The sequence below is a fragment of the Macaca fascicularis genome, chromosome 2 (assembly GCF_037993035.2).
Source record: "Macaca fascicularis isolate 582-1 chromosome 2, T2T-MFA8v1.1".
NCBI lineage: Eukaryota > Metazoa > Chordata > Mammalia > Primates > Cercopithecidae > Macaca > Macaca fascicularis.
Window position 1 is genome coordinate 110,393,677 of NC_088376.1, and position 16,792 is coordinate 110,410,468.

Below are 16,792 nucleotides of genomic sequence, written 5' to 3' on the forward strand. Positions count from 1 at the left end.
CTCATCTACCCTTTCTCCCCAGGGCTTCTCAGCCTGACTCCTGAGTCCAAGTCTCATCTGTTTGCTGATGTCTCTCACATATACACCTCTCAAGCCTCTCCCCTAAGCTCCTTATTTACACTATTTCCACTTGGTATCTCCACTCAAATGCCTAATAGGTACTTCAAATCTGGCCGGGCGCGGTGGCTCAAGCCTGTAATCCCAGCACTTTGGGAGGCTGAGACGGGTGGATCATGAGGTCAGGAGATCGAGACCATCCTGGCTAACACGGTGAAACCCCGTCTCTACTAAAAAATGCAAAAAACTAGCCGGGCGAGGTGGCGGGCGCCTGTAGTCCCAGCTACTCGGGAGGCTGAGGCAGGAGAATGGCGTGAACCCGAGAGGAGGAGCTTGCAGTGAGCTGAGATCCGGCCACTGCACTCCAGCCTGGGGGACAGAGCAAGACTCCGTCTCAAAAAAAAAAAAAAAAAAAAAAAAAGTACTTCAAATCTAACAAGACCAAACACAGAACTCTTGATTTCTCCTAAGTATCTGTTCTTCCCCAGCCATCTCAGTTAATTATACTACTAGCTACCCTGTTTACTGCTTGGGCCCAAAGTTTAGGAAACATCCTACAACAAGCCCACATCTGAAACAGCTGGTTGCAACAGTTTTACCTCCAAATCAGATCCCCAACCTGACGAACCATCGTCATCGCCCTGGCTACTCTCCCCTCACTGACCATGGGGACAGCAGGAATGCCTCTATTCATTCTTGCCTCACTCCATCCTCGATACATCTTTCTAAAGCACAGATCACTAATGTCACTACCCTGCTCAAAACACTCCAGAGGGCCAGGGCCCAGTGGCTCATGCCTGTAATCCCAGCACTTTGGGAGGCCGAGGCAGGCAGATCACTTGAGGTCAGGAGTTTGAGACCAGCCTGGCCAACATGGTGAAACCCCCGTCTCTACTAAAACTACAAAAATTAGCTGGGTGTGGTAGTGCCTGTAATCCCAGCTACACGGGAAACTGAGGCACGAGAATCACCTGAACCCAGGAGGCGAAGGTTGCAGTGAGCTGAGAATGCATCACTGCACTCAAGCCTGGCAGCCTAAGTGACAAAGTGAGACTCTGTCTCTAAAAAAAAAATTAAAATTAAAAATTAAAAAATGAAAGAAAGCAGGGGCTTAGCCTTGTTCACTGCGGATTCCCCAGAACTTGAACAGTGTCTGATACTTAGGAAGAATTCAATAAGCATCTGTTGACTTGTAAGTTTTTTTGTTTTTTATTTTTGATAGGGTCTCGCTCTATCACCCAGGCTGGATACAGTGGTACAATCGTGGCTCACTGTAGTCTCGACTTCCCGAGTGATCCTCCCATCTCAGCCTCTCACACTGCTGGGACTACAGGCATGAGCCACCATATCTGGCTAATTTATTTTTTTATTTTTATTTATTTATTTATTTGAGACAGAGTCTCGCTCTGTCACCCAGGCTGGAGTGCTGTGACGCAATCCTGGCTCACTGCAACTTCCACCTCCCTGGTTCAAACAATTCCTCCTCAGCTTCCCGAGTAGCTGGAATTACGAGTAGCTGGGATTACAGGTGTGTGCCACCATGCCCTGCTAATTTTTGTATTTTTAGTACAGGCAAGGTTTCACCATGTTGGCCAGGGTGGTCTTGAACTTCTGACCTTAAGTGATCCGCCCACCTTGGCCTCCCAAAGTGCTGGGATTACAGGCATGAACCACCGCACCCGGCCAAATAATGTTAAAAGTATAATGAGAAGAGGCTTGCCTGCCACCATGTAAGACATGCCTTTGCTCCTCTTTCACCTTCTGCCGTGATTGTGAGGCCTCTCCAGCCATGTGGAACTTATATTCATTGCTCAACAAGGAAGAGACCTGCAAGGCTATTACCCTGGGCAGCTGGCAAAACTCCATTTTGATCATAGTACAAAGAGAGCTCCCAGACTGGAACCAGAAATTAGCCACAGTTTCACTGAATCTTTGACCTCTTAATTCGCTGCCAGAGTTCTACTGTTGTAAAGAGAGAAGCAGCTTTGAAATAAATGCTTTTAAATTAAAATAACCATGGCATTCGAACAAAATAACGTTTGGCATTCTTAGATGACTCTTTTAGACTAAGGTAATGGTAGCAAAACTACTTTTAAGTGTGTATACAGATGGCTGTAATCCTAAAATATTTACATGCTGCAAACTATTTTCAGATTAAGTTGGTCAGTTTAGAACAGGGGATCAAGATCTAGCCTTAAGAGAACTTGTTTTTTACCCCACTACTGGGGTAAAAAAGTCTTACTGCTGATGCTGGCAAACCATCATACATTTAGGCCAATGGTTATATGTAGGATCAATCAGGTAAGAAGATTGCTGCATCTGCTCAGTAAGTGCATTACCATTGGGAAAAATAAAAAAGAACTCTGGGGGACACAGCCAATGAGGAAGAAGACTGGCACTAGACACCCTAAAGGGGCTTGGGATGGAGAAATCCAGGTATAGCATAGGGCTGGAGTGAGATGTGGGATTGGTAAAAAGGATTAAGTGAATGTCTGTAGACAGGAGTTAACACTGCTATCTTGACAAGAAGAAAGCCTGACAACTAGGCATCAGCTCCTCAGGCAGAAAGCTAAAAGGTCTTCTCTAAGGACAGGAAAGGACCCCAAAGAAAAGAACCTTGGCAGGGCACAGTGGCTCACAACTGTAATCCCAACACTTTGGGAGGCCGAGGCGGGCGGATCACCGGAGGTCAGGAGTTCAAGACCAGCCTGGCCAACATGGTGAAATCCCATCTACTAAAAATACAAAAATTAGCCAGGCATGGTGGCAGGCACCTATAATCCCAGCTACTTGGGAGGCTGAGGCAGGAGAATTGCTTGAACCCGGGGGGCGGAGGTTGCAGTGAGCCGAGATCACACCACTGCACCCTAGCCTGGGCGACAAGAGCAAAACTCTGTCTCAAAAAAAAAGAACCTTACAGTTCCCCAGCATACTAGTTGGCTCCCTCCTCATTTACCCCAAAGTAACACCTATCAATTAATAAACTTCTCCCCCCCCAAAAAAAAGCATAATGAGGATTAAAGGATACAGATGAAACAAGAGTGTCCCCGAGTTAATGACTAAATGACAGATATAACTGAGTGATAGGTACACAAGGGCTTATTGCTCCTACTTGGATGTATATTTGAATTTTACTATAATAAATATTAAAAAAAAAGTCCTCAAAATGTGCAAAGCTTTTCAAGAATTTATCCCCTTACAAATTTTGGCAAAAATGAGTACAGAGGAGGAAGCAGGGAAAGGCAAGGCTCAGAGGGATTCAACAGTATAAAAAAATAATAGAAAATAAAAATGAGAACAAAGATTTGGCTATAAGAATATGATCACAGTAATATTTAGAACAGGAAGGAAATGTGTTATGTATTTTATAGTAAAACCTGAGACAAAGAGCAGAAACCATTAAAAACAATCTAGAAGATTAATACACTAAGCGCAAGCTGGAAGACCCTGGATACAAACCTGACTCTGAGCTTCCTAGTGGCCAAGGCAGACAGACAAAAACATCAATGACATAGTTCCAGTATACTTAGAGGTATAGCGAACCCAGTCACTCAACTTGAAGAAATTTTCTCAGCAGCCTCAGAGGTTCCCTTGGGAACTTCTGATAAAGACTGCAATATAAACTGATGGGGCCATGCAAAGTGAGATGAGTGAAAACAACTGGAAGAAGGGCCAGAATTGTGCTTTCTCATGATCTAGCTTCACCCAAAGACAAAACACTGCAGATCTGAAACAGGTACACTGAAGTACCTTCAAGCATAACTCAGTGGATATTCTTTCCACAGTTGAGCTCAGCTGTGGCTTTTGGGAGTTGAATTCAAGATTATCCTTCCTGGCAAGAACATGAGATGTAACATCTCAACTGTCTCCTAAATATGTCTCTAATAGTCACTGTCTCTGGAGGTGACAAATGCACATCACTGTCAAACTCTACCAGGGCTCAGGCCTGAAAGAAGAGACCTAATCAAAACATGGAGATGAGGCATGAACATGACCTTTCAGAAGGAGGAAGGGTTAACTAGGTAGGCCAGCTTGGGGCAGATCATGAGAGTGGGAAACTACTGACTATGACTGGAGACCTGGTGAGTGACAGTGCAGTCTTCCAAAAGGTGCAATCCAAGCCCACAGCCAAATGCAGCAAACTGGGCTGAACAAGGCTGCTCAATGGATAAAATTATTGAAAAACATAAAAATAAATGAGATTTTATGTTCAAAAAACCAAAAATGTCATGCAGTTTTACCCACGAAAAGAACCTCACAATATAATGTAGACAATGAATACAAAACATTCTGATCCCACTATAAGACAGAGAACGAGTAAGCAAGAAAGCATGATAAAAAGCCTAAGAAGCCTGATAGTGGTTACCAATGGGGTTACAATTTAACTTTGGGGTTTTCTGCTTACCTGTTAATTTTGCAACAAGGATGACTTGAATTAAAAACAAACTCAGCCAGGCTCGGTGGCTCATGCCTGTAAACGCAGCACTCTGGGAGGCCAAGATGGACGGATCACCTAAGGTCAGGAGTTCAAGACCAGCAAGGCCAACATGGAGAAACACTGTCTCTACTAAAAAGACAAAAAAATTTAGCTGGGCATGGTGGCGGGCACCTGTAATCCCAGCTACTAGGGAGGTTGAGGCAGGAGAATGAACCCAGGAAGCAGAGGTTGCAATGAGCCATCGCGCCATTGCCCTCCAGCCTGGACAACAGGAGCAAAACTCTGTCTTGGAAAAAAAAAAAAACACAAACTCTACCAGCCTGGGCAACATAGTTGAAACCCTGTCTCTACAAAAAATTTTTAAGGCCAGGTGCGATGGCTCACACCTATAATCCCAGCACTTTTGGGAGGCCGAGGCAGGTCAGGAGATCGAGACCATCCTGGCTAACACAGTGAAACCCCGTCTCTACTAAAAAATACAAAAAATTAACCAGGCATGGTGGCAGGCACCTAAAGTCCCAGCTAGTAGGGAGGCTGAGGCAGGAGAATGGCGTGAACCGGGGAGGCGGAGGTTGCAGTGAGCTGAGATTGCACCACTGCACTCCAGCCTGGGCAACAGAGCGAGACTCCATCTCAAAAAATATATATATTTTTTAAATTAGCCACGCATGGTGACATGCGCCTGTAGTCCCAGCTACTTGGGAAGCTTGAGGTGGGAGAATCTCTTGAGCCCAGGAGACTGAAGCTGCAAGTGAGCTATGATCGCGCCACTGCACTCCAGCCTTGGGTGACAGAGCAAGACCCTGTCTCAAAACAAACAAAACAAAAACTAATCTATTCAACTGTAAAATAAACTGGGAAATAAGATATTTTAAAAATCAGGAATGCAGAGGAATGAAATGAAGAAAACCAAGTCTCACTTGTAAAATTATAAAAAATCAACGTATTTGAAATTTCAATATTCAGATGATTTGAAAATACTCTGAAGTTGGGGAATGGCACAAATATAACCACTGTAATTGTCATATTTGTGTGAACTGATTATTTGAGTCCCTCTGGCCTCCAACCAAAATTAAGATGTTTAAAATAGAAGAGGTTCAACAAAATTTTAACATCTAGATTTGTCTAAGGGACCATTACTGGTCACCATAGCTTCAAATTTAAGACAGGTGCTATGTGTGAGACACAAAGACCTCTTTCACATTAGTGACTGCAATTTTTTTTTTCTTTTTAAGATGGAGTCTTGCTCTTGTTGCCCAGACTGGAGTGCAGTGGCGGGATCTCGGCTCACTGCAACCTCCACTTCCCAGGTTCAAGTAATTCTCCTGCCTCAGTCTCCCGAGTAGCTGGGACTACAGGCGCACACCACCACACCTGGCTAACTTTTGTATTTATAGTAGAGATGGGGTTTCACACATGTTGGTCAGGCTGGTCTCGAACTCCTGACCTCAGGTGATCCGCCCACCTCAGCCTCCCAAAGTGCTGAGATTACAGGCATGAGCCACTGCACCTGGCCAACACCTTGTATATTTTACGCTTTCTGAAAATGCTAAATATCAAATAAACCAGTGGTTACCAAATGTTTTGATCATGAATGCCCAAACAACAAAAATTCAAGTATATGCTCCTAATACATGCACACTTACATATAAATTATATATATGTACTACAGTGATAATACAGTGTACATTATAAAGTATATGCTAAAATTATTATGGTGGCTCATGCCTGTAATGATGGTGGCTCATGCCTATAATCCCAGCACTTTGGAAGGTTAAGGCGGGTGGATCACTTGAGGCCAGGAGTTTGAGACCAGCCTAACTAATATGGTGAAACCCCATCTCTACTAAAAATACAAAAATTAGCCAGATGTGGTGGTGCACACCTGTAATCCCAGCTACTTGGGAGGCTGAGGCAGGAGACCAAGATAGCATCACTGCACTCCAGCCTGGGCAACAGAGTGAGTGAAACTCCATCTCAAAAAGAAAAAAAAATTAAATGAGACTGAAATAAACAGGAAAATTAGTTTTATTTTTTTCCTGAGATCCACGTGCATCTTTATGCTTACACACCAACTTTGGACCCCACTGCAAAGCTGCCTTATGACTTAGCATCCCTGCAACCATTCTAAGTTAGTGCCCTTGACTGCTTAACCAGAAACTGCCAAATGGCAGTGGTCAAATTGCTGTCACCTTGCTGAGTTCCACCATCCCGACACTCGAGTCAGTGACGCAGGCTTCCTCCCATCACCCCTACCACCTTCTTCCACTACCCTTACCTGCCAATGAACAACAGAAAAGACTGGGGCTGGCTGCAGTGGCTCACGCCTATAATCCCAGCACTGTGGGAGGCCGAGGCAGCCAGATCACCTGAGGTCGGGAGTTTGAGAACAGCCTGACCAACATGGTGAAACCCCGCCTCTACTAAAAATACAAAATCAGCCGGGCATGGTAGCGCATGCCTGTAATCCCAGCTACTCGGGAGGCTGAGGCAGGAGAATCGCTTGAACCTGGGAGGCGGAGGTTGCAGTGAGCTGAGCTCACGCCACTGCACTCCAGCCTGAGCAAGAAGAGCGAAACTCCATCCCAAAAAAAAAACAGACTGTGGAAGCCAGCGGGTACAAGAACAGCATAAAAGCATGGACTCTTTTGTCAGCCAAATCTCAGTTTGCACACATACTCTGTCTCAAATTCACCAGGTGACCCAGGGCCAGTCAAATCACTTGCCTAAAACTCTCCGTAAAGGGGGTGATAACAGAGTTATCTCATCTGGTTATTATGAAAACTAAGTGAGGCCAGGCGCGGTGGCTCAAGCCTGTAATCCCAGCACTTTGGGAGGCCGAGGCGGGTGGATCACGAGGTCAGGAGATCGAGACCATCCTGGCTAACATGGTGAAACCCAGTCTCTACTAAAAATACAAAAAACTAGCCAGGCGTGGTGGCGGGCGCCTGTAGTCCCAGCTACTCGGAGGCTGAGGCGGGAGAATGGCGTGAACCCGGGAGGCGGAGCTTGCAGTGAGCCGAGATCGCGCCACTGCACTCCAGCCTGGGCGACACAGCGAGACTCCGTCTCAAAAAAAAAAAAAAAAAAAAAAAAAAAAAAGAAAACTAAGTGAGATAAGCTAGTATTACAGTACCTGGGACAGTGCCTAAACAGCACAAGCACTCAATATCACCCAGAATTATTACTTTGGGTAGCAAAAGACAACACCTGAACCTTGTTTCTTTAGCCAACTCATTAAGGTAGCAAGTTCTAACGGAAGGAGCTCAGGTGGCAGAGGTGTGGCAGACCTGGTTTGAAGGATGATCCACCCTTGACACGCTGGGTGACCTTGTAAGAACCCATTAGGAGTCCTTTCATCTGTTCAACGAGGGGTGATAACACAAACTGTATATGAAGTACCTGTCAGAGCCAGTAAAACACTGGCAACCACCAATGGTGAGAGTAAGCAAACAGCACATGAACCTGTCATTCCAGGATCCCTGAGGCACATTCACATGCATGGCTAGATTCTGAGAGAGAAAATATCCCTAAATTCTACCACCAAATGTTAATAAACCTATATGCAGTGAAGTCCACAGGCACGGTTCCTTTCCCAACTGGGTAGTTGTTCATATACGACCTCAGGTAAATCACAATCTTTATGCCTCCATTTTCTTTCCTTTTTTAGTTTATTTAATACCTGAATAGCATATGCCTCCATTTTTCTAGTAATAAACTTGGAGTAAACTTTTTACCCACCTCATGACAGTGACTGGGGGAACAGGGGAAGGGCCCCAAACCAGTGATTATAAAGTACATGGAGATCTCTAGAGAGGGGCTGTTTTTACCGCAATAGCAAAAGAAAAGAGAGAGCACTCAAGCCGGGCGCGGTGGCTCACGACTGTAATCCCAGCCCTTTGGGAGGCTGAGGCGGGCAATCATGGGGTCAGGAGATCGAGACCATCCTGGCTGACACGGTGAAACCCCGTCTCTACTAAAAATACAAAAAAGTAGCCGGGCATGGTGGCGGGCACCCGTAGTCCCAGCTACTCGGGAGGCTGAAGCAGGAGAATCGCTTGAACCCGGGAGGCAGAGGGTACAGTGAGCCGAGATGGCGCCACTGCACTCCAGCCTGGGCAACAGAGCGAGACTCCGTCTCCAAAAAAAAAAAAAAGAAAAAGAAAAGAGAGAGCACTCAAACATCAGATCAGTTCATAATAAATTTAAAGGCCGGGCGCGGTGGCTCAAGCCTGTAATCCCAGCACTCTGGGAGGCCGAGGCGGGTGGATCACGAAGTCAGGAGATCGAGACCATCCTGGTTAACATGGTGAAACCCCGTCTCTACTAAAAAAATACAAAAAAAAACTAGCCGGGCGTGGTGGCGGGCGCCTGTAGTCCCAGCTACTCGGAGGCTGAGGCAGGAGAATGGCGTGAACCCGGGAGGCGGAGCTTGTAGTGAACCGAGAGCGCGCCACTGCACTCCAGCCTGGGCGACACAGGGAGACTCCGTCTCAAATAAATAAATAAATAAATAAATAAATTTAAAAAGCCTAATTCTTTCCATTTCAATTTATGACCAAAAGAATAAATATGGAAATATATTTATACAGTGTGAAATATATGTATATAGTGTTGTTTACATCATGTGCTGAGTGGGAATACCGCAAATGTGTAAAACACCTAAAATGTAAACTATATTAGCACACATTTTAAAAGATACAGGTCTTGGCCGGGCACGGTGGCTCACGCCAGTAATCCCAACACTTTTGGGAGGCCAAGGCTTGTATAATGCCTGAGCCCAGGAGTTAAAGACCGCCTGGGCAACACTGCAAGACCCTCATCTCTACAAAAAATACAAAAATTAGCCGGGCGTGGTGGCACACACCTGTTGTCCCAGCTACTGGGGAGGCTGAGGTGGGAGGATCACCTGAGCCCAGGAAATCAAGGCTGCAGTGAGCCGAGATCGCGCCACTGCACTCCAGCCTGGGAGACAGAGTGAGACCCTGTCTCCAAACAAAAAACAGGTCTTTAGGCATCATTGAGGAACACCTAAAATAGATACAGCACTAACTAGACACCCTCGACCCTGACTCCCTAATAAAAGCGTCAGTCTTTTGCACAATATCCTGACATGACAGCAAACCAATAAGGACACCGCATAACCAAACTCCACAAAACTTTTGGCCAAATAAAAGAAACACACAAAGCTAACAACATTAAACCTTTTCTATGGCCGCTTCACAATACGTATTACAAAATCCCCAGAGTTTATTCACCTAGCTCCGACTGTCGCCATACAAGGTGGAGCAGTGAGTGACTTGAACCAGGGGCTGACTGCTGCCAGAGCCCTCACTGGGACTCACTGCCCCCGCACCCGCTCCGCATTCCCATCTGGACAACTTTCTGGACTTCAAACAGTCCGGATCCAGGGCTCCCTGCAACTAACGCTATCGTGACATTATAAACCGGTTTAGTACTGCAGTCATAAACCCACTCAGAAGTAAACAGAAGCAACATTAGTGAAGCAAAGTTGAGATTTAAGCAATACGGAAAACTAGAAACCAAGCAAAACCAGCAAAGCAGCTAGCGTTCTCTCTCAAGATCTTCCAAAAGAGGCAGAAGTGGAAAGCATGCTCTCCCCCGCACTCCGGAAAACCCAGACAGCACCAAAGCAGGTTCTAGAACAGCTGCCCGGAGCAACTAGGCCAGGGGATGCGACGGCGCGCATCTCCCCCCGGCACACCAGGGGCCCGCGGAGGTCTGGTGGGGACGCGGAGCTCCAGGGGCCGGCCCGTGCAGGGGCGCGGTCGGGTTGGGGGTGGGGACGCGGCGGCCCTGCCTCCTTGCCGGCCTGCGGTCTCCAGGGCCGGTCCGCACGGCTGCTGGACAGCGCCATGCCCACGCACCCCCCTCCCCTAGCGGCCCCCATCCCGGAACTCCCGGCTTCGCGCGGCTGGAGTCGAGCTGGGGCCCGCGGGCAGGCGCCCTGGGCGCCTGATGGTACCTGTGGCGGCAGCAGCTCCCAGGCGGCGGCGGCGGCGGCGACGGCGACGGGGGCGGCAGCGGGGGCGGAGCGCGGCGTGCGCGCTCCCGGCCCGCAGTCCGGTGCGCGGCGCCCGCCCTCTCCCTCCTGGCCGCCGGGCGCCCGCCCCTTCACCTCTCACCTCCTACCTTTACCCTCCCGCCCCACCGCCCTCGGCACGTGCTCCCAGGGCGTGCGCATGCGTAGTCGAACCCCGTTCGCGGCTCCCGTTCGCCCCCTGGTGGACACCGGTGGGAAGTATGGGCGGCCGGACCGGGCGGGGCGGAGCATGAAGCCGGGTTAGGGCCCGCCGGGTTAGGGCCCGCCGGGTTAGGGCCCGCCGGGTTAGGGCCCGCCGGGTTAGGGCCCACAGGCCCCCATCGGTCATCAAGAACTTGCAGAAAGCCGGGCGCGGTGGCTCCCGGTTCTAATCCCAACACAGTGGGAGTCCAAGGCGCGAAGATCGCTTGAGCCGAGGAGTTAGAGACCAACTTGTGCAACGTAGGAGACCTCCGTCTCCACAAGTAAAATTAAATAACCGGGTGTGGTGGTGCGCACCTGTGGTCCCAGCTACTCAGGAGGCTGAGGTGGGAGGATCACCTGAGCCCGGGAGGCTACAGTGAGCCAATAAACAAAAACAAAAACAAAAACAAAAAACCCACCCTGCACAAGATGCTCATGTTCCCTGTTTTATAATGGCAAAAAATTAGAAGCAGCCGGGCTGAGATACACTACAAATGCAGATGAGAAGAATAAATAATGTCCATAAAACTAGTTTCCCTATAGACATTTAAAAGCATAAGTTGGCATTTAACCATTTTCCACAGGGAACAGGTATTTGTTATAATAGCAACAGCTACGTTAACTGTTTACTAGGTGTCTGGTGCGAAGCTGGTATTGTACACGTCCTCGCATTTGGCCCTCCTGAAAACACGAGGTAGGCCTTGTTACAGGGCCTCACAGAAGGGTAAGGGGAGGCTGCTTCCCCGCGAGGGAAACGCAGGTCCCCAATCAGAGACGCTGCCCGGACCGCTCTGGGGGTACTTTGATCATGCTACTGCATGCCCTGGCTGTACCCAGGTCTTGTGTCAGAGGTAAGCCTCCCCTCAGCCCCTCCCTACTGCCCTGGACACCCGCACCCACTCCAGGGCTACCTGGTTAAGGCAGGACCTGTACCTGCCCTCAAAGGCACCAGCAAACCTCTCTGGGAGTTCCAGAAAGTGCAGATCTAGTCACCAATGCAAGGCAGAAATTAGAGGTGGCCCTTCTGACTGCACCAGCCCCCTGACCCTCTACACATTCTTCAAATACCTCCTCCTAAAACCCTGTTCCTCTCTGCCCACCACACTATTGTCACAATGAAATTAACAATGGGAACAGTGGGCCTTGGCCCAAAGTGACCTTCAGGGTTATGCCATTTTCAGCATTCTCTTTTGGCTTAATATGGGAATTTTTATCCTATAAAGAAAGAATTTGCTGGGCGCGGTGGCTTACGCCTGTAATTCCAGCACTTTGGGAGGCCAACGCGGGCAGATCATGAGGTCAGGAGATCGAAACCATCTTGGCTAACATGGTGAAACCCCATCTCTACTAAAAAAAAAAAAATAGCCGGGCATGGTGGTGGGCACCTGTAGTCCCAGCTACTCGGGAGGCTGAGGCAGGAGAATGGTGTGAACCCGGGAGGCAGAGCTTGTGGTGAGCCGAGATCATGCCACTGCACTCCAGCCTGGGTGACAGAGCAAGACTCCATATAAAAAAAAAAAAAAATGAATTTTTAAGGTTATTTTTATTTTTACATTTGAGGTCTCACTCCTTTACCCAGGCTGGAGTGCAGTGGCGTGGTCATAGCTCACTGCAGCCTCAACTTCCTGGGCTCAAGTGATCCTCCCAAGTAGCTGGGACTACAGATGAGCGCCACCATGCCGTTTTTGTTTTTGTTATTTTTATCAAGATGGGGTCTTTTGCTGTGTTGCCCAGGCTGTTCTCAAACTCCTGGGCTCAAGCAGCCTTCCCATGTTGGCCTCCCAAACTGCTAGGATTACAGGTGTGAGCCACCATGCCCATCCTGTTTGATGTATTCAATGAAAGAGAAGCAACAATAGAGAGCATTCAGGGGAACTTACCTACACCCCCTTACCTATCCTGACACCACTCTCTCCAGGTCTGATCCCTTGAAATACCATCATTTGTCCCCTCAGAAACCTTGGGCATGAAGGAGTCCTCCTGAGCCGTAGGCCCACTGTACCAAAGTCTTCTCTCCAGAGAGGGTCAGGAGCCTGTCTTCTAACCACCTCCACGGCAGGACTTAGCCGGACAGCCTTGGGAACTGCTGTCACTCTCCTCACTCACCACCTCTTCCCACCCACCACTCCATCAAAGCTGTGTTCGCAGACCGTCAGCGAAGTCTGGATACTCCCCCACAAAAAATAAGAGGCTCCAAAACTGACAAGCACCTAGCTAAGTACCTTTGTGCCTTGAAGCATGGCAAACAATCCTCCACTGCCCTGAGAGGACCCACTGAGAACCCTGTGGAGGCTCTGGGGAAGGGGAAGCTGGGGCTTATGGGGCCCTGGTAAGTCTGCTACAGAATGCCCCCCATGGAGTATAATGAAGTGGCCGTGATTTTAGGGCTTCTCCCACAACATTTTTTTTTTTTTTTTGAGACACAGTCTCACTCTGTTGTCCAGGCTGGAGTGCAGTGGTGAGGTGTTGGCTCATGGCAACCTCCCCCAGCAGGTTCAAGTGATTCTCCCCCCTCAGCCTCCTGAGTAGCTGGGATTACAGGTGTTCACCACCATGCCCAGCTAATTTTTTTGCATTTTTAGTAGAGACAGGGTTTTGCCATGTTGGCCAGGCTGTCTCAAAGTCCTGACCTCAGGTGGGATCCACCCGCCTTGGCCTCTCAAAGTGCTGGGATTATAATAGGCATGAGCCACCTCGCCTGGCCCTTTTTTTATTATTATTATTTTTGAGACCAAGTCTCGCTTTGTCACCCAGGCTGTAGCACAGTGGCACAATCTTGGCTCACTGCAACCTCCACCTCTCAGGTTCCAGCGATTCCCGTGCCTCAGCCTCTTGAGTAGCTGCGACTACAGGCTTTCGCCATCGCACCAGGTTTATTTTTGTATTTTTATTAGAGACAAGGTTTTGTCATGTTGCCCAGGCTGGTCTCAAACTCCTGGGCCCAACTGATCCACCCGCTGTAATCCTGGGATTACAGGCGTGACTCACCATGCCCAGCCTCCTACAACATTTAATATGAAACATAACAGAAAAGTTGAAAGAACCATACAGTGAACACTCATATACCCTAGATTCTACAACTATTAATGTTTTGCTTAGTATCTCATGTCTATCTAAAAAATCTATCGTTTTATCCATCTATCTGTAATTGCCCAAGGCTGCTTCTTGCCCACTGCACAGACAAAATCACTTCACTGAGGCCTTGGCATTGCAGTAAAGAGTTTCACTGACGCAAGGCTGGCCATGCACAAGGCCACGCTTTGTGCATGGAGCTATTACTCAAATCAGTCTCCCCAAAGGCTTAGAGGTTAGGGTTTTTCAAGGATAGTTTGGTAGGCAGGGTGCTAGGGAATGGGAAATGTTGATTGGTTGGGGATGCAATCATAGGAGGGGTCCTCATGCGCTGAGTCAGCCTCTGGGTGGAGTCAGCAGAAAAGCAAGTCTGAAAAGAAACATCTCAAGGCCGGGCGCGGTGGCTCACGCCTGTAATCCCAGCACTTTGGGAGGCTGAGGCAGGTGGATCACGAGGTTAGGAGATCGAGACCATCCTGGATAACACGGTGAAACCCCATCTCTACTAAAAATACAAAAAATTAGCCAGGTGTGGTGGCAGGCACCTGTAGTCCCAGCTACTCAAAGCTGAGGCAGGAGAATGGTGTGAACCCAGGAGGCGGAGCTTGCAGTGAGTCGAGATTGCGCCACTGCACTCCAGCCTGGGCGACTCCATCTAAAAAAAAAAAAAAAAAAGAAACATCTCAAAAGGCAAATTTTAGGTTCTGCAATAGTGATGTTATCTATAGGAGTAACTGAGGAAGTTACAAATCTTGTGACTTCCAGAGTAATGACTGGTTATCGTTATCGTTTAACTACACCTACACCTTAGCAGAATTCAGGCCCCTCCTATAAAAATCCTAGCCTTGTGACTTTTCATTAGTTTTACAAAGGCAGTTTAGTTTTGGAAAGGGCTAATGTCATCCTTGCTTTAAGGTTGAACTATAAATTCCTCCCAAGGTTACCTTCGCCTATCCCCAGGTTGGAGGTTAGAAGCAAGATAGAGCTGGGCACGGTGGTTCACTCCTGTAATCCCAGCATTTTGGGAGGCCGAGGCGGGCGGATCACCTGAGCAGGAGTTCGAGACCAGCCTGACCAACACGGAGAAATCCTGTCTCTACCAAAAATACAAAATTAGCCAGGCGTGGTGGCGCAGGCCTGTAATCCCAGCTACTCAGGAGGCTGAGGCAGGAGAATAGCTTGAACCTGGGAGGCAGAAGTTGCGGTGAGCCGAGATCGCGTCATTGCACTCCAGCCTGAGAAAAAAGAGCAAAACTCTGGAGAAAAAAAAAAAAAAGAAGCAACATGGAGTCAACCACGTCAGGTTTTTCTTACTGCCATAATTTTGCAAAGGTGATTTCATATCAATCCTTTATTTTAAGAGACAGGGTTTTGCTCTATGGTCCAGGCTGGAGTGCGGTGGCACAATCACAGCTCACTGCAGCCTTGACCTCCTGGACTCAAGCAAGCTTCCCAAGTAGCTGGGACCACAGGTGGGTATGACCACTCCCAGATACATTTTGGAGTTTTCTTCATAGAGATGAGGGTCTCTCTGTTGCCCAGGCTGGTCTCGAACTCTTGGCCTCAGGCAACTCTCCCATCTTGGCCTCCGAAAGTGCTAGGATTACAGGTGTGAGCCACCATACCCAGCCCCTATCTTATTTTTGATGCACTTCCAGTTAAGTTGCAGAACACTGATTTTAGTTTTTACATATAGTAACTCAAATGGAACGGTTCCATTTAGCCCTAACTAGGTAGAGCTCAACTTTACTTCAGATTGTTCCCCATGAGAAAGGTGAATTCAGGCCAGGCGCAATGGCTCACACCTGTAATCCCAGCACTTTGGGAGGCCGAGGCGGGCGGATCCCAAGGTCAGGAGATTAAGACCATCCTGGCTAACACGGTGAAACCCCGTCTCTACCAAGAAAAATACAAAAAATTATCCGGGCGTGGTGGTGGGTGCCTGTAGTCCCAGCTACTCAGGAGGCTGAGGCAGGAGAATGGCGTGAACCTGGGAGGTGGAGCTTGCAGTAAGCTGAGATTGTGCCACTGCACTCCAGCCTGGGCGACGGAGTGAGACTCTCAAAAAAAAAAAAAAAAAGGGAAAGGTAAATTCAAAAACTTTAAAAACTAAATGGAGCACAGAAATCAAGAAATGATAACAATTTCTAATACTTGGGCTTCTACCCTGGGCCAATTCTCAAACCTGATCTCAATCCTCAGAACAATCTTGAAATATAGAGACTGAGTTTATTTTACAAATGTAGAAAATTTCTCTGCAGAGGGGAGATGATGTGTCCAAGGTCTCTCTGAGAACCGAACAGAGGGCCTTCTTCTGGGACCCAAGACTGCAGGTTCTAGCTCACTGCCCAGCTGCCTCACCCTGTCACGAGCACAATAAAGGGAGTTTCATGATTATATGGATTTGTCTTTGCAATCACTCACACTGAGGATCATGCTTATCATGAATTAGCCATTAGTGATAGCAGCTGGCAACATCTTAAAGTGGAAAGAGCTGCCTCAGGGCCAGACTCCTTGGATTCAAATCCTGACCCTGACACAAGCAGCACCTCTGTGACTGGGAGAATTAACTTCACCTCAGGGAACCTCAAATTAGGAGTCAGGTTCTGAGATGCAAACACCACCAACTGCTATGGGTTTTGAAAACAATAAAATTGGAGGGTGAACACATGTAAAATGCCTACATTGAAATAAACGGTAGCTTTTTTTTTTTTTTTTTTTATTGAGAGATAGAGTCTCGCTCTGTCGCCCAGGCTGGAGTGCAGTGGCACAATCTCAGCTTATTGCAACCTCCACCTCCTAGGTTCAAGTGATTCTCCTGCCTCAGCCTCCTGATTAGCTGGGACTGCAGGCACACGCCACAATGCCCAGCTAATTTTTGTATTTTTAGTAGAGACAGGGTTTCACTATGTTGGCGAGGATGGTTTCAATCTCTTGACCTCATGATCCTCCTGCCTCGGCTTTCCAAAGTGCTGGGA

General features: G+C 48.0%; 1 protein-coding gene across 8 annotated transcripts in view; it reads right to left on the minus strand.

The window, feature by feature from the left end:
* The window catches only part of SCAP (SREBF chaperone), a 69,332-nt gene extending 58,693 nt beyond the window's left edge, over positions 1-10,639 (minus strand). For all 8 annotated transcript variants that reach the window (XM_074031967.1, XM_074031966.1, XM_074031965.1 and 5 more), the window contains exon 1: positions 10,482-10,639. The gene's annotated coding sequence lies outside the window, so the exon portion shown is untranslated. The remainder of the gene's footprint in view (positions 1-10,481) is intronic.
* Between the last annotated feature and the right edge of the window lie 6,153 nt (positions 10,640-16,792).